General features: G+C 52.2%; 2 long non-coding RNA genes across 2 annotated transcripts; both read right to left on the bottom strand.

The window, feature by feature from the left end:
- Window positions 1-8,970: 8,970 nt before the first annotated feature.
- On the bottom strand, window positions 8,971-10,803 carry LOC142090796 (uncharacterized). Its single transcript, XR_012676635.1, has 4 exons — window positions 10,658-10,803; window positions 10,045-10,182; window positions 9,746-9,870; window positions 8,971-9,447 (listed from the first exon to the last, which is right to left on the bottom strand). It is a non-coding gene; the product is annotated as an uncharacterized LOC142090796 (long non-coding RNA).
- A 202-nt stretch (window positions 10,804-11,005) lies between these two features.
- LOC142090399 (uncharacterized) lies at window positions 11,006-11,991 on the bottom strand. The gene is made up of 3 exons (XR_012676519.1): window positions 11,868-11,991; window positions 11,382-11,539; window positions 11,006-11,111 (listed from the first exon to the last, which is right to left on the bottom strand). It is a non-coding gene; the product is annotated as an uncharacterized LOC142090399 (long non-coding RNA).
- Window positions 11,992-19,679: the final 7,688 nt, after the last annotated feature.

Here is a 19,679-nt window from a genome sequence, read left to right as displayed (position 1 = left end):
TAAATGCTGTGGCAAGGCCTGTTGTAACGGTCACAACGGTCGCACCGGTCACACCGGTCACACCTCATGCACTCAAGCTCAAACCTAGAGTGTATGAAGTCGGGCCGTATGTAATAAGGAATACAGGACAACAACAAATGCTATTTAACCCGGATTGGTCCCTTAAACAAGTTAAATTGCAAATGCAGAACAATGTCTCAGAAATTCAACCGGCCTGTTCTCCTTTTTTGCAAACCTCTTACGAGGGGTGGACTACCTGGCTGCATAAAAGACGAATATCAAGAGACTTAACTGGTATTTTAGGTACAGGGTTAGGGGTCCTAAACAGCATTGACGCAGAGGTAATAATGAATAAATTGGCTGCCTCTACTACCGAGCTGACAAAATTACACCAGCCTTTACGATCTTCCCTATTGGCTCTGGGAACCCATCAGTGGCTACTGTCAAAAGTGTTACCTGATTGGGAAAGAATAAACAGAGGAGACCATGAGATAATCATGAATTCACTCGGTGGGCTCCAAAATAATGTTTCTCTAGCTCTCAGCTGTATTCAGGCACAATTGTGGATGCAATCAGTAACTGCTTCAGTCCTAAGAGAGGGTGAAGAGGGAATCTTCCCCACTGAAATTCGGAAAATAATTTGGGACAATGCAAATGACTTTGAAAAGAAACTTCAGTCTTGGTGGAACTTAGTGAATTTTACTTATGATCCTGCTACAAACACAGTCGAAGCTTTTGTATTAACTATTAGCAAAGCTACAGTATATATGATCCACCCTATTATAGCATTAGGACTGAATCACAACAAGACCCTACTTCACCCTTTTGAACATAGGGCATGGGCTCGAAAAACAGGGAATGAATGGCAAACTGTAGATTTAGAATCTTGCATTGTACGAGAACAACAAGGGTTCATTTGTGAGAATAATGCTATCGATACTCAAGATATTTGTCTTGACACTGATCAGAAAGTTTGTCATTTTGAAATTCGCCCCAATGCTGACCTTAAAACCATATTAATATACACTGGCAAAGGTTGCGTATGTTTGAGAACTACTTGTAGTTTTATATCTGTAGGGGACACGAAGGTAGACACTAAAAATCACTCAAATTTTTGCATTTGCAATTTTACTAAAATCATTGGATGTGACTTTAATTATATAGCTCCAGTTATATCCCATCAGGTTCTTAGATCTAATTATACATTATTCCATGAATTGATACCTACATCCCTCGGGATGGATTTAGCTCGAACGAAGGAATTACTACAACATCACGATTTAACACGAATACTAGAAGAAGTTAAAAACAATGGAAAGGAGACCTTGATAACGGTGCATCATGACATAGACAAAATAAAAAAAGTTCTAAAGTGGGTAAAGAAGGATGGAGAACACAAATGGTGGGAAATACTTTTCGGATGGTCGCCCACTGCTACAGGTATTCTTAATACCTTATGTCACCCTATTGTTGTTCTCCTAATTCTAGTTTTTATTAGTATTGCTTTATCTGCAATACTGTATGTTTTAAACTGGCGAATGATAAAACAAATAAGGCACTTGAGGTATGACTATCAGCACCGACAACAAATTGAAACAGGCAGAAATCTTATAAAGGACCTGGAGAAGAATGGGATAATATAAAGAAAATTAGTATAGGGTTTAGTATAGAGTAAAAGAATTTACTAACTTTTTAGAAAAGGGGGGACTGAGACAAGGGATTAAGGAATTTTAGTAGTTGAATGATTAATAGTAGTTTGAAGATTGAATCAGTAGGTAGGGGCTTGATACTTTGTTCCTCACAAGGCCGGCTCAGCCTGATAAGGCCGACTTAGCTATGGTGTAAATTAACTGAGGCGCCTCACAAGGACAGCTCCTGATAAAGACTAAAAACTTGTCTCAAGAAGCCAGCTAAAACTGACCCTGCAGTATGGACAAAAGTAAGAAGACAACTGAGCCTGCGCAAGAACAAAAGGTTACTAGCGGTGACGAAGAGGAACTATCAGCCTTCATCCCCACGACCCCCGACGACCACCACTAGGAGGCAATGCGCAAGCGCAGATGGGAGGGGTCTATGGAAATGACTTCTTGGAACTCATTTTAATACAAAGCGGGGACAGGTCATGCATATGTATAGGCGTATTACAAAACTCTATGAATATGTAATATTTTACTGTATATATTTATGGTGAGTGCTGCACTGGCGCGCGCACGATTTTGGTGGGATACTCCCCCGTGCCGCCCAGCGCTGAATAAACATACCTACTTTACAATCTCACAGATTGTGGAGTCCGGTTTCCGCAAGTCACCTCGACCTACTGGCAAGTCTCACTGCTTACAGAAGCTCTCATTCACCTCTGACTTCCCTGGAAAAGGACTCCTATGTGTTTGTAGCTCCGTCCACTTGATTTTTATATATATATATATATATATGTTTATTTATTTCTCTTTTAATTTCCAGAGCTATGACAAAGGGGAAAAAATGAGATATCACATGCCTCTGGGTTGTTTCCCTTGTTAAAATACGTTAGGATGTGCAAGCAAGTTTAACCTTGAGGTTAAACTTACAGTGTAACAAAGTGAGAAAACATTGGGGGTGGCAGACCACGAAAGGAGACAATAAACCTGCTGCGTTGACTGTAGCGCATGTGTTTGACTTGCTTCTGTAGTCAGGCAGACTGGAGTGCTCCCCCAACGTCAGCGAAGGGGCATGCCGGAGAGGACAGAGGAGGGATCAAGCCTCCCTTACCAAGGGTTTTGTTGGTCTCTGCTTCTTCAACGATGCAGACCTTGATATCTGACAGGAAAGGGGTGGTCCCACTGACTTTTGCTTTCTGTTGTCTTGTAGGTATTAAAAATGCCAAAAGGATCCATAGATCAGATCATTAGAAGAAACAAGTCACGTGAATGTTTCCTTGTTTTACATCGCTTTGTCTTGAAAACCATTTCAAATCACACTGAAGTTGTAAAGGGAAGGTCTGGATTCGTCCTGTTTGTACTGATGGGCTAAGACTGCCCCTGCTAAGACCGCACATGGAAACTGGCTGTGTCTATACTCCCGTACAGGCTCTCCTTTACTCTCTGCTGATGAACAGGTGTATTTACTGTGTTACACGTCAGCTTGCTGTCTACTTATGAAATGGCCCTCCGTTCAGATCACAGGCCTAAGCACGGGTCGCGCTTAGTTTGTTTTCTGTTTCTTCTTGTTCTGTTTCTTTTTCTTCTGAACATCCTTGCCAGGATCTACACAGAAATCTGAGCATGGCATCAGTTTGCCATACCCGTGCAGGAGGATGCTTGCAGTCACAACCCCATTCCTCTCTCTCCCTCCAAGTGTGGACAGCTTGAGGTAGACTTTCAGAAGTTACCAGCTCTTCTCTGGATTCCGTTTCGTTCTTTGCTCGTGAAACATGTTAATATTTTTTTAGATATTCCTTTGGGAGACCTATTTCTGTCTAACATTGCCAGGATAATGAGAGGGATGACTCATAACCCAGCCTATTGCTATTTTTATAGCATGATCTTACTACAGGGGAAGGCTCTAGAAAAGGTTGTTGCATGACTGTACGTTAATCTAAAAAGCAGAACTTTGAAATTAGGTGCCTAGTTCTTTCTCATTAGTGCAGGAGAAGTCTACCTCCATTGACCAGGGAAAAAAAAAAAATCTAACCTCAAAAGCAAACTTTCAGATGGCAAAATTTAGGAAAGACGAATCCCACACTGGCTTGCACTCCATTCAGTCCAGAGTTTTCATTGGCAGTTAGTGGAGGTGATGTCTTAGATCCTACTATTTTTTGTCACAATATGTCTCCCAAACTTGGTAAGTTCCTGTAAAGGACATGTGTTAAATGATGTCAGAAAGCAGAACTTGCATAAAAGGTTAGTGGAGACAGTCAAGTCCCTCTCCTCCTCTCCGGCTAAACAGGACTGAAGCTCACCAGTGAAAACGCACATAGCATCGCACTGGATTCACAAGCACACCCAGCTTCACGCATCCCTCAAACGTCAGTGTGGGCCCTCTGTCCATCTAACATCCCTGCCGAGATCCTGGGACCTTTCACTTGCCGTGCATGTCTCCTCCTGCTCGCCAGCTAGTCCAGTTTGACGACGGTTGCCAGCAAACAGATGCGTGCAGTCACCAGCTCGTCTCACAAGCGCCCGCACACTCCTGGATCGCTCGAAGATTAACCCAGGCTCTCAGCCTGCCTCATATCCATTCCCAGACCCCGGGCTCCCCTACCCACATGGGGCTCAGGCTTTGAGCCTTTCCAGATACAGATTTCCCCCCTGCTCGCAGGCTGTGAAATTTGCTAGCGAACTGTGCAAATACACCCACATACACGAAGCTAAATGCGCTAGGGAAAAATACAAAGGCACCCAGGTCCTTCCCATGACTGGTCCTTGGACCTGACACACATACACGCACACGCTGGTCTCTCCAGCTGCTATGAGCCCTGGGACCTGTGCCCTCTTCTGCACTTGCTGGCATTTGGACCTAGCAGCACGCACACCTGGGACAGAGAGTGAAAGTACACAGACGGACAGTTAAGAAAGGATATCGTAAGCTAGGATACACTGCGGTGAGCAGGCACAGGGCTGTCGGACAGAAATACTGACTGGCCACTGATGACATGAGACTCACCCTTTCTATTCAGCTTCCTCTCCATTTTCCACCCTGTGTTCCTCCCGTCTCCTCCGCTGCCCCCACCTTCGACCCTTCCCCTAACCATGTGTTAGTGAATCGTGCATGTTCCCACAGGCCCCCCGCCCCGCTCTCCGTAGTCCTCATAGAATAGAACAGAATCATTAAGGTTGGAAAAGATCTTTAAGATTGTCGAGTCCAACCATAAACCCAACATGGCCAAGTCCACCACTAAACCACGTCCCTAAGTGCCACATCTACACCACGTCTTTTAAATACCTTCAGGGATGGTGGCTCGACCACTTCCCTGGGCAGCCTGTTCCAATGCTTGATAACCCTTTCAGTGAAGAAATTTTTCCCAATATCCAACCCAATATCTCCCCTGGCGCGGACTTGAGGCCGTTTCTTCTTGTCCTCTTGTTCCAGCTACAAAGACCATGCTGACCCTCGTCAAGGGTAAGAACCTTGAGGTTCTCAACAGCTCGTCAGCTAATTAATGGCTGAACAGTTTTGGTCTTTGCTAGTGTTGTGGATTATCCCCAGTAGTCAGCTCAGCCCCCCACACTTGCTTGCTCCCCCCCTCCCAGTGGGATGGGGAGAAAACAGGAAGGGCAACAGTTGCAAAGTGAGAAAGGTAAACTGCAGAGAGGTTGGACTGTTGTAATCTGCAGAGTGAGGAACTCAAGACTTCAAGAGGAGAAAATCAACATAAAAAGACGTAAAAATCCTAATGGAAAAAACCAATGAGTTGGAAGACAGTGACTCAACAAGACTTCCCATCAGGCCAGTGCACGGAGCAGCGGACCCCCATCCTTCACCCCCTGGCTGAAGCCTGCCTGGCCAGCAAAGACTCTGAAGTACCTCCTTCAGAGAGCATGCCAACACCTCGCATAATGTCTTGCTACTCTGTCCTGTCTTTTCTGTTTTCTGAAAGTGTGAAGCGGGTTGTTTGGTTAAATTGCGTAGGTCCTGCGTGCAAAGCCCCTGCATATGGCACAAGATGCAACAAAGGCACCCAGTAAGAGCAAGTGACATCGGGTAGCTAAACTGATTTTTCTCAAGAAGGCGAAACTGCCAATCAGTTTTTTCACACTGAGCCAAACCTCAATGCTCTTGCACAGTTTTTGCTTGGCTTCTGTTCAGCCCAAGCTCAGGGAGAGTTCACTCATTCAAGTCTATCCCCATTTCTCTGCTGGAATTCTTCCTAGTAATAGTACTAGACTGACTACACTGTTTCTCCTCTGCATTTTCTGTATTAAATTGGACAGTTACCTGACGCTGTACACTAACAAAGACTAGAAAACCTCCAAAACCCAGCAACAACAACAACAACAACAACCACAAAACCCACACCACACCCATGCCAGTCCCTCTGAAAAACCCCAATGCACTCCATGGCACCAGATAAAATTGGAGCCTCTTATTTCCGGTTACCTGCTACAGCTGCCAGTATTTTTGTTTAGCCTCGCTAAGAATTTTTTTAAAAGCTTTCCTCATTGCATTTATATTGTAAAAGAGACCTTCAACCTACAGACAAAAAGATTACTGGTAAAAAATCATTTTAAAACCCTGCTCTCACTATATAATTCATCGAAACCCATCTTCTTAATCGACACTATAAAATTTTCTGAGAAGATTCTAGTTTATGAGGGGTCAACGTTCGACATATTCCTCACCTGCTTAGATTCACCTAACAAAATGCAAGCCACCCTTGTTCACCATTTGTCAGTCTTATGCATGGTGTTTTCCAATCTTTACTTCTACCAAACAGGGTATAAAATATGGTGGCTCATCTTTGCCAGAGGAAGCACAGAGAGAAGCTACCGTGTTGGCAAAAGACAGTGGGACCACTTTAAAAACCAGTGCCCATAAAGTCAGTGCCCACCACAGTCAAAAGCCCATGCAAGTCAGTTAGAGCACAGGCATTGCTGGGCCCATCACCATGGAAGGCCCAATTCCTTCCCCTCAGAAGGCTGCTTCCCCTCCACAAAGCGAGGTGTCGTGGGTCAATGTCCTCCCCACTCAGAGAGAGAAGAAGGAAAGACTAAAAACTGTCCAGGCTCAAGAACTGCATGCCTGGAGATCCTGCCCTCCCCACAGGAGCGCACGAGTCTGCTTTCCCTTGGGAGTGAAGAAGTTGCCTCTCTCCTTCCTTTCGCAGAGGGAGAGGTACCCCTTTGTACCACCCCTGCCTCATCAGCTGCACGCAGGCATCTGGGGAGCGAGTCCCAGAGAAACTCTTCCTTTATGAACTGGGACCTGCCCAAAACCTCAGGAGCTACCCCTGGGGAACATCGTGTCCTTACCGTTCTTGGTCACCCAGCCTCAACTTTTCAGGGCCTTTCCCCTTACCGACTTTCAAGGCACACCTCTTCTGCTTGGGACGTAACTGTTCCCAAAACGCCACGACCACCACTGCTCCCTTGCACAGTCCCAGCCTGCAGGACATTTTGGAGCATAGCTCACGTCGGCTGCAGGAGGACACTGAGGAAGAGGCAGCGAGGTGTCTTGGCACTCCCAGGGACCCCTGCACCCCTGTGAGGCACCCAGCCTACTGGCCGCAGTGGGCCAGCCCCAAAAGAAAGATCCCAAAAGAGGCCACCAGCACGGCCAAGCCTCCGTGCCTTACGCACCCAGTCAGCAGCAGCCTAGGGCGAGCTGGGCTCTGCTGTGGGGAGCTGCAGTGAGGACAGGGCAGCCACAGTAGCTCAGAGGTGATGTCCCAAAAGTACCCTGGGCTGCACAGAGAGCATCCCAACCATGGGTCCAGTGTTCCCTTCACAATGAACATCCTGCTGGGGCTTGAACCTCTTTGGCCATGGCCTTCCTGGGTCTTCCCACTTTCCTGGAACTCAGCAGAGCTCCTGGTCATGTCCAGGGCAGTCTAGTTCAAGGGGCAGGCCCAAACTCCTGCCTTCTCTGGGTGGTTTGTTCTTATTTGCTGGGGCACAGACCTAACTAAAGCCTAAGCTGTTAGAAAGGAACACTGGTCACCAGAAAGCCACGCTTCAACAAAACCAGGATGCTGACCATTCCTTGTAGCTGTTGCAAGTGTTGCTGGGTGCATCAGCACAGCAGCAGGCAGGCACCAGCAGGGGAAAGCGGCCCTCTGGGAGTGGTGGGGAGCAGAAGCATCAGCCTGATGTCTTCTGCTTCTGCAAGGGAAATGCTTTGCAACTTTAGAAGCAAACATAATCCAAGAGGTCTGGGCTCTCCTGAGGTCAGCTCTCCAGCAGGAGCGTGGGCCCTGCAGGCGGAGCAGCATGCCGTCAGCAGGAGTGAGGGGTACAGCCTGATTTACCCTCACTGGCACTTCCCACTTAACTCTTGCGCCCACCGCCTCTCCTGTGCCCTCAGCTTGGTGGTAACATGACCCGCGTCTGAGGGGGAGCACGTTCACTAAGTCCCGAGTCATTGGGAAGAAAACATCACCAAAAGACTGCTCCAGGGCTGTGCAAGCCGTCTGCTGCCTTCACCTCCTTGTGACTGCTCGGCCTGGGGCAGCTGCTGTCGTACAACGAAGAGAGGGTGCCTGCGTACTATGGGCTAGTCCTGTGCCAGCTCCTGGGCAGTGCGGGCTGAGTTGCTCAGCCTTGCTTTTTTAAAGTGATGCCTTTACCTGCCACAGGACCCTGGGGGTGGAGGGAGGGGGTGGCGGGGTGGCAAGGCTCACCTCAGCCCACCAGAGATCATCGCTCGGTCCCTGCTCTCAGCGCTGCGAACTGGAGGGCTGGCTCCTGGCCGTGATGCAGCTTCCCTCATCTCAGGGAGCCCCACGGTCGGTGCTGAGGCTGTGCCCCGCCTTGGGGCATCGGACATGGCGAGGGGGAAGGCACAGCAGGGGCTTGGTGTCTCACCCAGCCTTTCTTTCTGCTTGCAGCCCAGCTACCCTCTCTCCGGCCCTGCTGGCGCATCAATAGTGGGGGACCAGGGGAAAGAGCTTTCCTGGCCGGGGCAATGGGAGAGGTGGGTGCAGAGATGCTTTCTAGGTCGGTGCTTGGAGCCCCCAGGGAGGAAGCGGCGTGTCCGACGCTGTCTGATCCTCCCCTGCTCATCGGGAGATGCACAAAGAGCAGGGCTGCAGCCGAGCCGGTACAGCAAAGCCTTGGGAGAGGGCTGCCCTCGGAGCAGGACTGAAGCTCCAGCCCTGTTTCCTGCAGTGGCCTTTCCCTGCCCCTCCAAAGCTCACCCTCTGCCGAGTGCAGATTTCACAGCCACCAAGGAAAGACCCACAGTGTCAGACCCAGTGGTTTGCAGACAGGGCTTTACTGAACAGACGGAAGCGTTGGTGTTAACAGCCTGGCTGGCTGGCACTGGCGCTCGTCAGGCTGGAGGAGGCTCTTGCTGGACATCTCTCTCAGGAGCCTCTGTGCCCGAGAGGCTCTCCTGGCACTCGCCGATGTGGACTAGATCTGCTCCCCAGAGCTGAGGAGTTGAATATAAAGCTCTGTAGTCTTGTATGCACAGAGACGTTCAGAGCAACACTACAAGTCTCGTCAGGACACATGTGGTGGGATCTGCTTCTGTCTGGAGAGAGCAGGCCCATGGTCCCTGTAATGCAATCCCAGCCTGCTGCTCTCCACACCACGAGGCTGTCAGGAAAAGACCCTCTTTGCCCAGGGGCTGTGGGGAGTCAAAGGAAGGAAGGGCACTGCCGGGCAGGGGCAAACACCGGGCATGTTTGGAGATCCTTACCTGAGGAAGTCCTCCTCACCACCACGACAATGGGCTCTTCCCTCTACCTTCTCGAGAAGGTGGGTCGCTGCTCCTCGCAAAGCCCAGCGGGTCCGTGGGGAAAGGCTCCTACTGCAGCAAGGACAAAGTCTCACATCTCGACCGAGACCCTCCTGCCTCTCCCCTCTCCCAGTCGCCCACACCCCCATGGTCCCATTCAACCCCCCAGCCCCCTCGGTTCTGGCTGTGCTTGGGGCTGCAGCGAGGCACCTGGCATCGGGGACTGACCCGTGCCATTCCCATGGCATGAGAAAGGAGAGGATGCTGTCCGTGTCCAGCCCCGTGGCGCTGGTATTTGCTTCCCCCACCCACAGCTGGGTCACCAGCCCTCAGCAGGCCCAGGTCTGGGCTGAAGCTGGCCCACACTCACCTTTTCAGAGGTGAGGACTCCAAAAGGCGAAGACTCAACTTGTCCTCTGGGCTCTCCTCATCTTCCACGGATGGCTCTTTTCTGCCCTCTCCCCACCACTCTGGAGTGCCACGAATGCAGGAGCCCTGCACAGAGAGAGAGCGGTGAGCACAGGAGGTGTCGCTGGGCAGCAGGGAAGGCGCCTTGAGCTGGTACAGCCCCACACAGGACAGCTCCTAGGGCTTAGGGACCTTCCCACCTTGGCTCCCTGGCAGGAGAGGAATGCTCTTTTCCTAATTGTTTTTCCCTGCTTGCAGTACCTGGGCCTCCCACTGCTCTTGCTCTTCTTTCCAAGCCTTCGCGGGTGCCCCTTCTGCCCTTGCCTTCTGCTGCCACTTCTTGCGCAAGGAGTCCCAGAGCTTGCGTCCTTCCTCCTCCGTGCACACGCGGCGCTGTGCCTGCAGGGCCACGGCAATGCAGCAGCAGGCAGCGTTAGTCTCCCCGGCAGAGGGCTGGGGGGATTTTAGCTCTCCCCCTCCCTCCTGCCCCTTCTTTTCAGCCTCTCCATCAGCCCTGGTTTCCTCGCAGTCCCCACAGGCCCGACTGCAGAGCCTTTCTGCAATGAGCCCTGAGCCAAGCGAGCATGGGGCTGAAAGCAACCCAGCTGCTTGCTATCCCAGACAAGCCTGGCAGTGCCGTCGCTATTACAAACGCCACCACATCAAGTCTTTGGGAGTTTCTGGAGATGACAGAAGTGAAGGCTGTCTTCTAAATGGACAGAACAACCTGCTGCCTCTCGAGGAAGCCTCGGGAGAAGTGCTTCAGCCTTCAGCTAAGCACACGGTAAGGGGTCTTGAAGACATGACATCTGTATAACTATGCTTTTCTACACGTGGATACGACGCAGTCCCTCCAGGAGCCCATGCCACGTACCGGTCCTGCCCTCCTCTTCCCTGGCCTAGCAGGGGGTGCAGGTTGGGGTCCAGCTTCCCACAGTTGTTGGCTGCTGCGTGCCTCTTTCCCTGACCGACGCCACTGCAGCACTGCCAGCTCGCTGCAGACACACAGTGGGAGGAGGTGGTGTGCGCACAGGGAGACAGCTCTGCAGCCGGGGCTCCCAAGCTGGGCGCCTGCCGTGGCCGCAGGAGGCGCCTCTGCCGAGAGGCCAGTGCCAGGAAAAGCGCCTCTCTCCCCGGGTGCTGCGGGAAGCGGGAGGAAGGGCACTGCGGGAGAGGGAGCACTGCCCGTGTCTGGAGAGATTTACCACTTGAGCTTGTCCTGCAGATCTGTCTGGTCATCCCTCTGCCCCCTGCGCTTGTGGGCGACCTGCCCCAGGATGCACGTCACCACCTCCCGCAGGGCCTGGTGTGTCCGTGGGGAAAGGCTCCTGCAACAGCAAGGACAAGGTCTCTCTGACCCTTCAGCTGTGACCCTCCTGCCTCTTCCCACGCCCAGTCCCACACAAACGTGGCCTCATTCGGCCCCACAGCCCCTTTGAGGCAGGAGGAGTTTCAAGCACCTGCTTTGGCCTAAGCAGCTCATTCCCATGGCTGGAGAAATCCCCCGGCACTCTATATGGCCCCATGGCTCAGGGGTTGGCTTCCTTGACCCACCACCCCACTGCCCCAGGCCTTGGCTGGAGCTGGCGCACTCTTACCGCTTAGGGGGGACAGGGTCGTCCTCGTGGACTGTGGGTGGCTCTTCTCCGGCCTCTTCCCACTCCTCCGTCACTGTCTCCAGGAGGTCAGGGCTGGACTCCCCCGCCTCCGTGCTAGTCGGGGGGCTGACTGACGATTGCTCAGAGGAACTGGATTCCTGCGCAAGAAGACACTCTCGTACAACAACCCCACACCCGGAGGGTGCTGCTTCCCAGCATGCAGACCCCCAGACCACTTCTGGCAGGGACCCTAGCGGGACAGCAAAAACCAGCAGAAGGACCTCAGCACGCCCTTAGGGTGACGCCTGACAGTCACCAGGGTTTCACTACAACTCCCTGTCACCCCTCTTGCTCAGGAAAGGCAGCAGTCACCCGCCCAGCTCTGCTGCAGCAACACTGCTATGACGGCTTGGGTGCTAGAGGCACCTTGCAATCACAGCCCCCCTGAAGGAGAACATGCTCTTTTTCTGCAGGAATTCAAAGTACCTGGCTCCTCTGTGTCTCCTCTTGTCTCTTAGCTTTTGCTTTGGGTGTCTCCTTTGCTCTCTTCGCTTTGGTCACTGGCGAGGTTTGACTCTTACTTTTTTTCTCTTCCGCCAGCTGTCTTTGATTCTTTTCCTCTTCATCCAGGTATTTCTGGATGTATTCTGGAAGCTTCTCCTTCCTCTTCGAGCGTTTATTCTGGAGGACGACCAAAATGCAACAGCAGGCAGCATTAGTTTGCCCTGCAGAGGGCTGAGCTGTTTTCCTTCCTACCCTCCCTTCTGCCCCTTCTCTTCTGCCTTTCTGTCCATGCTGGTTTGCTCCCAGGTTCCTGCAGGCTCCACCAAAGAGCCTGTCTGTAATGACCAGGGAGCTAAGTGACCACCAGGCTAAAAACCACCTGGCAGCTGGCTATTCCAGACAAGCCTTGCAGTCACGTTGCCGACAGAAACATGCACAAGTGAGGTCTTTGGGTGTGTTTCATGAGGCGAATGGAAGTGAAAAGTATATTCTCAAACGACAGAGTAACCCGCCTCTCTTCAAGTAAGCACCAAAGCAACTAGTCAGTGGTGCCGTGAACACGCAGTGAGGAACCCTGTGAGAATCGGCATGCATGGTGCCACGCCTCCCTACAGCCCAGTACGACACGCTCAGTGCAGCAGCCCGTGTCAGGTACCTTTTGTCTCCTCTCAATAGCTGTGGCAACAAAGTCTACTGTTCTGGGTTTGATCAGAGGAATCAGTTTCTCTTTCTCCTCCTTTTCCTTCAAGGAGCTCCCCTGGATGGCCGGTAGCTGCCTGCAAAGACAATAGGGTGCGTTGGCAGGAGTGTAGGAGGAGCATCTTGTGCTTCCAAGTGGCGCACCTGCTTCTGCAGCAGAATGCGCTCTACTTGCCTCCTTGTGATCAAGTCCACAGGGACAGAGAAGACCCCAAGCTGTCACACTCAGATGTGCCCAACAGCCCCACTAAACCTCAAGATGCCCAGGTCTAGGCCCTCTCTTGCTGGAGCAACGAGAGGAACAGGGTCCTTTGCCCTATGCCCCTATGCCCTATACCTCTACGCCCTCCAGGTCAGTGCACGGAAGTCTGCTCAGTGGTCCAAAATACAGAGTGCTCATGGGCTGTACGAGCAGGTTGGGCGCTGGGGACACAGTGTCAAAAAGGAGGAGGACACGAGCCCATGAGGAAAGCAATCCTGCCCCTGAGCTCTCTTTGGCCCTTCTCTTTTGCAGGCCGTAAGACAGGCGTTAGCATAGAAGAGGCTTCTGGTTACCCAGAGGAATCCTCTGCAGTAACTAACTGCAGAACACTGTTCTCAGCAAACGGAAAGGTCGGGGTCATTTCAAGCTGAAGGGAAAGCCGAAAAGGCCTCCCGCGCCTGGAATGAGCATTTGCAGTTAGTTACTCAATGGATCTGCACACCAGGAACAAAGAAAGAAATGATGCTGCCAGCAGAGTCTCCCAAGAAGCTACAAGACGCTTGCCATACACCAAGAAACCATTGGTTAGTGGGACGAGGGATAACCGCAATTCGAGTTCATCTAGCCTCTGTGTCTGGGAGAAACATCTTGCTCCCACGGAGACGAGAGCACGGGGTCACCCTCATCCATTTATGCAAGTGTCTCACCTGGCACGAGGCTCACTCCCCTCCGCTTTCTGACCCTGCTCTGACTTTACAGTCATTGCAGGTAACCGCTTTGGAGAAAGCCTTGCTCGACGAAGGAGGCGCTTCTCGGCAAGATCTTCTAGAAACAGGAAATGAGACGATTCTTCAGAACAGCATCCTTGGATGAAAGCCATGTTTCCTGGGAGGTCTTAGGCCTTTTCCGACACTGTTTTTTTGTCCAGCTCCTCATGCCTACAGTGCACCATCATTCCCTGGGGAAAACTGTTTTGACGGCTTTCTCCCATCCATGTGCTGAAATGCGGGGCTCCCTGGGAGATGCTGGCGGTCTCCAAGAGTCATTCTGGGGAGGGGAGTCATTTAGCACAAGAGGAGCTGGCTCTTGGATTCCTGGATTGGTCCCATGCACACAGATTTGCTGCTGGCACACTCACACCAAAGGCATTGCTTCTGAGGCAGCTGAGAATATGATGGAAAGAAGCAGCTTTGCACTGTTTGCAGCACAGCCTGGGGAGTGGTGGCCACTGGGAAGGTGTCCTTCAGCAGTCCCAGCGGCCATTTGTGGTGCAGGGCTGTCCTGAGACCTTGTTCCACAATGGGTCACTGGAGCTTTACCATAATGGGTCACAGGAGGTGCCTCTCCCTCTTCCAGGCATCCTGCGGTAACCTCAGCTCTAATCCCCTTCAGACGTGGAGGAAGGAAAACCTACGGCCCCCTGACAGCAACCCGCTGGTCCCTTACCTTGCTTTCCACTGCCATCACCTGTCCCCCAGCCCTGCTCTGGGACGGCCTTCACATGTCCTGTCAGGTCTGCTTTCACTGTTGGCATTTTAGGCACGGTCTCAAGCTTGTACCTGGAAAGAGGAAGAAGGCACCAGGCTGAAAAAGGACACCGCATGGTTTCCCGAAGCAGCCCATCCCAGAGGACCAGAGTAGGAACTCCAGGAACTCCAGGTGAGGCCCCGGCAGCCTGTGCCAGTATTTTTCCGTCCTTCCCGTGAGAATGGTCGTCCTCCCACAAAACCCCCTTGCTGCTGCTGGGGAAAATGATTCCTCTCTTACTCATAGTACACATGGAGAGCAGACTAATCTCCAGTGCTCTGGTTAGCCAACACCCATTGGAATTCTGATCTTGTCCTCCAAGTTTCTTGTAGCGCCTCGCAGATTAATGCCTTTGCAGCTCTAAGGAGTCACCTCCCTCCCCTGAGTCAGCGACGGCACTGCACAGCAATGTTGGCACGAGACAGAGCTCTGCAGAACCCCACCAGATGCAAGCTCCTGTTTGGACAAGAAACCACCCCTCTACCCCTTGGCCCCAAGCAGAAGGCAGTCTCGTGCACAGGAAAGAAAAAGAGCAGGAGAAACCTGGTGGAGGATGTTGCCTCTCTAGGTCCACAGTAGGACAGATGCCTAAAGCATTGTCGCTGTCGCATGTTCCTCCAAATGAAGTCAAACTGAACAAGAGCAAGCAGGGAGTTCCCTGCCAAGAAGGCCTCTGAAACACTCCGTCCTCAATGCCATCACGAGTACAGTTCTCAGCGCCTGGCAAGGCAGCCCTCCCAAGCATGAGCTGAGAAGCTGCAAACATACCCTGCTAGGACGATAACGCGTCCAGAAGAGGTCTGGGAAGCAGCAGTGTCATGGCGTGAGATGACCGAGTCCTGCATCTCTGGCATCTGCAACGAGGACGGAGACAGATGACGGGAGATGGGGACACTGGGAAGGGCTGGCTGCTCCGTCCACCTTAGACCAACACAAGCAAAGAGCCAGAGCAGCCAAAGGGCTCTGGCCTCAGCAAGCCTTGCTCTGCCTGTGCCTCTGCTCCCTACCCCGAGAGTGGCGCAAGCAGCGCTCCCCACCATCAACGCTGGCCTTTTGTCACAAAGTGAAGCCCCTCTGGGGGTATCTCTTGCAAAGCCTGACCGTTGCACGCAGGCGAAGGGCTCTACAGAGAGCCTGCTCTACTGTAGACCACGAGGAGCCCAAGTGGCTGAACAAGGCATGGCAGGCCAGGAGAAAGCAGCCCCCCAGCCCCCAGAAAGCATTTCGGAAGAACCAGGAGTGGTGCTGGGAAAATGAAAATCCTACCACGAGAACAGCTTGCAGCATCTCGTCAGTCCCATTCAGCCTTTTCAAAAAGTCTGTGTAAAATCTCATTTTTACGTCTTTTCCCTGGACGATCAGCATGCCCACGTCCCTCCAAACGAGGGCAACGTTCTTCCTGTTCTCTAGGCAGACACGGAAAAGACGCATGGTCTCTTCCATGCAAAGCTGCACCGTGCTCTCAGAGACAGCATTGTCTGAGGCTATGTGAGCATACGGCAGTTGCTCAAAATGTTGGTGACCTGAAAAACAAGAGAAGAGGAACACATGAACTTGCAGAGCTGCTAAGCAGGCTACAATCAAAGGTCTGCAGCTTCCAGGCCCTCAGGCAATACATTGCTACTGAGTTGTCTAGCTGGTACAGCGCCTCTGAGGAGTAGCTCACGTCGTCCCTTCCTGTTAGAAGTGGAAAGTGAGGTGCGGAGCAGACAGCTATGGTTTCTCTGTTACAGAAAGAGAAAGAAAGAGTCTTAGGTGCTTGGCAGGAAAAAGAGCCATGACTGCAGGACAAGGTGGGGAGAAAGGCGCCAGGTCCCACAGCAAGCTGGAGGGTGCCAGGCCATTGGAGCCGTGCCCACCCTCGGTGCTCTCTTTGTCATTAGAGAGAAACGCACCCCAAACACAGACCCAAGCTCTTGGTGCCTCCCAGGGTCCTACGACAGCTGCTGCAACGGCAGCAGCGACTTGAAAGCACAGGCATCGTGGTCACTGGGTTTTGGAACGAACCGCCTTTCCCCCCTGGGTTTCCCCTGCTTCTCCCACTTGCAAAGAGGCTGTGAGAGCCGGGAAGAGCCCTGGCATTTGCCTGTATGAGGTCTAGTGCAGCAGAAAAAGGGAGGGAGAGTTGAAACACCACGTAACGAGAAGACACAGCACCCATAAAGCTGGAAGGAAACCTGTTGCTGAAGCAGGTCAAAGAGAGTGTGCTGTTACGCTGTATTGTCCTCTGGTGATTATTTAAAACTAATAGGTCGGCAGGGTCCTTTTCACAGCAGGCTGGTTTTGTCGAGCTGAAGCTGTTCTCAGGACTGCGGCAGGAGTTTGGTACTCCGCTCGGTCACCTCTGTGCAGCAGAGCACACCTCCCCACTCTGCTCAAGGGCAAGCGCCGCGTTCAGTCTGTCTGCTTACCAGGAACGTCTATGTAACCATATCGGAGGTCATGATCCCGCACCACAGTGTTTGCAAGACGAAACACGGGTCTCTCCACAACCACCAGATCCTTCTCCTTGCTGGCTACTCGCTCTCTGACAACCGCAAAAGTCCCAAGTCCAGGAATGCGGACAGCCTGAAACAGATGACATGGTGGATCAGAAGAAGTCTTGGAGGGACAGACGGATGACTTGTCAGAGAATGGTGATAGTGCCCTGCCCAGGCCTGAGGCACAAAGGAGCAAGATGGGCTCTTTGGAAACCTTGGGAGAAGACAAACAGGGTCTGCGCTTTTCCCTCTCATTCCCCTTCACCCATGAAGAACTAGACAGCTCAGGCAAAGCTGACAGACATCCTTTGGCTCGGGAAGATAAAAGGCAGGGGGGTTCCCACACTTGGAGTAAACCCTGAAGTGTCCCAGGCTTCCAAGTTTTGTCCTGCAACTCTGACCGTGGGGACTCTAGAAGCCCCAGAAAAAGTCCAGCCCTTTTCCTGACACTAGGCCAGGACCGTATTGTACATCTGAATGGACAGAGGAGGTGGTCCGTCGCACATCTGTGCGTTGCAGTGTCGTGCTGGGGCATTGTTCCCGCTTTCAAAGGAGGGGAAGAACAATTGCACTCCATGGCTGAGGGCTGCCAGGACTTCATCAACCTTCATCAGGACGTGAGGGGAGGAGAAGGAGCTAAGTCCCACCTGGTGGAGAGCCAGCTGTTGGCTGAGGTAACGTGATGCGCTGGCCCAAATCTTGGCGAACTCTGGAAAAACAAGGGAAAGTTGTGTCATGCTCGGAGGCAGCAACCTCAAAACCTTTCAGGCCACTCCTGTCCAAGGACCAATGCATTTCTAACACAAGCATTTCAGATGGTCTCTCCAGAGCCTGGCAAGAACCAAAGGACACCTCAGCCTGCCTCCAAGAGGGCTCCTTTCCTTTCAGGTGCAGCTCTCCAGGGTGTGACCCTGCTCCCATGGGAAACCAGCAGTGGATTGCCACGCCAGCGAGGGCACGGTGCTGTGCTCCACAGAAGTCTTGGAGGCTCAGGATAGGCCCTGGTGTCCCTCCAGCAGGGGCCAGTTTCCCTGTGTCGCATCTCCGAACACACCGACTCCGCACAGCCCACAAGCACCTTCAGCTCTTCCACTCAGACATGAGCTCAGGGTGGGCAATGCCCACCACCAGGCAAGGAGCAGCCCTTTGGGGCCAGGGACTTCTGCCTGGGGTGCCCCTGGAAGGCAAGGGCCACATCAGGAAGAGAACCAGGAGCCCTGGCTGCCAAATCAGCCCCTCAGCCCTTAGGGATGGTCAAGCAGGTCCTTCCTGGCAGTCAGCAGTCCTGAGCAGCCACCCCCACAGCCCTCAGGGTTTCCATGCCTGTTTTCAGAGATATCCTTGACCTGACAACACTCATGAAATAGGCTCTGAAGGCCTTACCAGAACTCTTGAGCTTCTCAGTTGTTGGAGACAAGTGAGGCTGCAAGAAGAGGTCTTTTGCCATCTTAGTTCCACCCTTGCTCCGGGTCAACAACGGCAGCAAGTGGCTGGCTTGCTGCAAAAAGCCTCCTCCTCCTCTCTGCTCTCCTCCTCCTCCTCCTCCTCCTCCTCCTCCTCCTCTTCCTCCTCCTCCTCCTCTTTGTCCTCCACCCTTCACCACCCCCAGTGCTGTTTTGCTGCCTCTCTCTGCCTTCTCCTCCTCGCTGCAGAGCAGCTCCTCCGGAGCAGAGTGGTGGCGAGAGCAGCCCCAGCGCCTGGAGTCCCCTCGGCCTCGCCGGGGTGTGTGGGGCGGATGCTGGTCGCGATGGGAAAAGGGGGGCTGTCACCACTGTGATGTGGGGCTGTCCCACTGTGACGCCCAGGCTGTGTCACAGAGCAGCCTGCACATGGGGACACGGGGCTGTAAGTGCTTATGGGCTTCCTCCTACCCTTCCCTGCTTCTTCCTGCCTCTCTTACCCAACGTGTCTGCAGCCAGGAGTGGCAGGCTGCACTGACTGGCAGAGCTTTGGCAGGCGATGGCTGCTCACACCTGTTTTGGAGCCGTCTCCGACTGGCCCCAGCAGAACTTGACCCGCTCCTATGCACGTCCCCGGTTTAGCTTCTGAAAACATACAGAGCACATTCAAAGGTCCTTGTGCTACTCTAACTGGTATTGCTTCCATTTCCTTCTTCAGCAACTGTTGAATTTTGTCAGTGATGTAACTAAAAACTTCAGTACATGCCAATTGGAAAAATGATATGCTGTGCTCAGGCCATGTATTTACCGATGTCGGGAAGAGTTAGTGAACTCTTCTGAACGAGTGAAAGTAAACATTTTTGTATTCCAGCACATTCTATTGCTGCTGTGCAGCGTGCGTGCATCCTGAATACCAGGCTTATTCAGCATTATGCTTTACTGCTTCTCCCCCTGCCTGTGGCTTCCTCCTTCTCCCCCTCTGGGCAGTCAGACATGGTAACACTTAGCAGTCCTTCCATTCTCAAACAGAAACGGAAGTATGAAACATAACAAGAGTTTGAGACTTTTCTCCAGGGTCACCATAATCTCTTTTTAACTAGGATGCTTGAGCATCTTCAATTTGACATAAAAGTGGATTTCAGCCTCTCCAGGTTTTATGCCAACTAGTCAAATTCTCTGATCTCTTCTTGTAAAAGACAATGTCTGAGCTGTCAGGCCTCGGCAGAAGTCTTCCGGAGGCATACATGCTCCGAGTCAGGCATCCCCATGATGGAGTCGATTAAGACATGTTGGATATTCAGTCTTCAGATTCAAGGTCCCTGAAGCCTTTTGCCTTGAAGTCGCTTGTGCCTGAGAACAGATAAAACTCATTACGCCTCTCGGTCTGCCTCAGCAAGAGGAAACCTCTTCTCTTGGGCACTGGCCATCTTGGCCTCTTCCTCCACATCGGATAGGGAGTTTGGACGGACTTGGTAGATCGCAACAT

Source organism: Calonectris borealis, chromosome 19 (assembly GCF_964195595.1).
Source record: "Calonectris borealis chromosome 19, bCalBor7.hap1.2, whole genome shotgun sequence".
Lineage (NCBI taxonomy): Eukaryota > Metazoa > Chordata > Aves > Procellariiformes > Procellariidae > Calonectris > Calonectris borealis.
The sequence above is the reverse complement of the archived record's forward strand: the minus strand, read 5'-3'. Positions and strand labels throughout refer to the sequence as shown.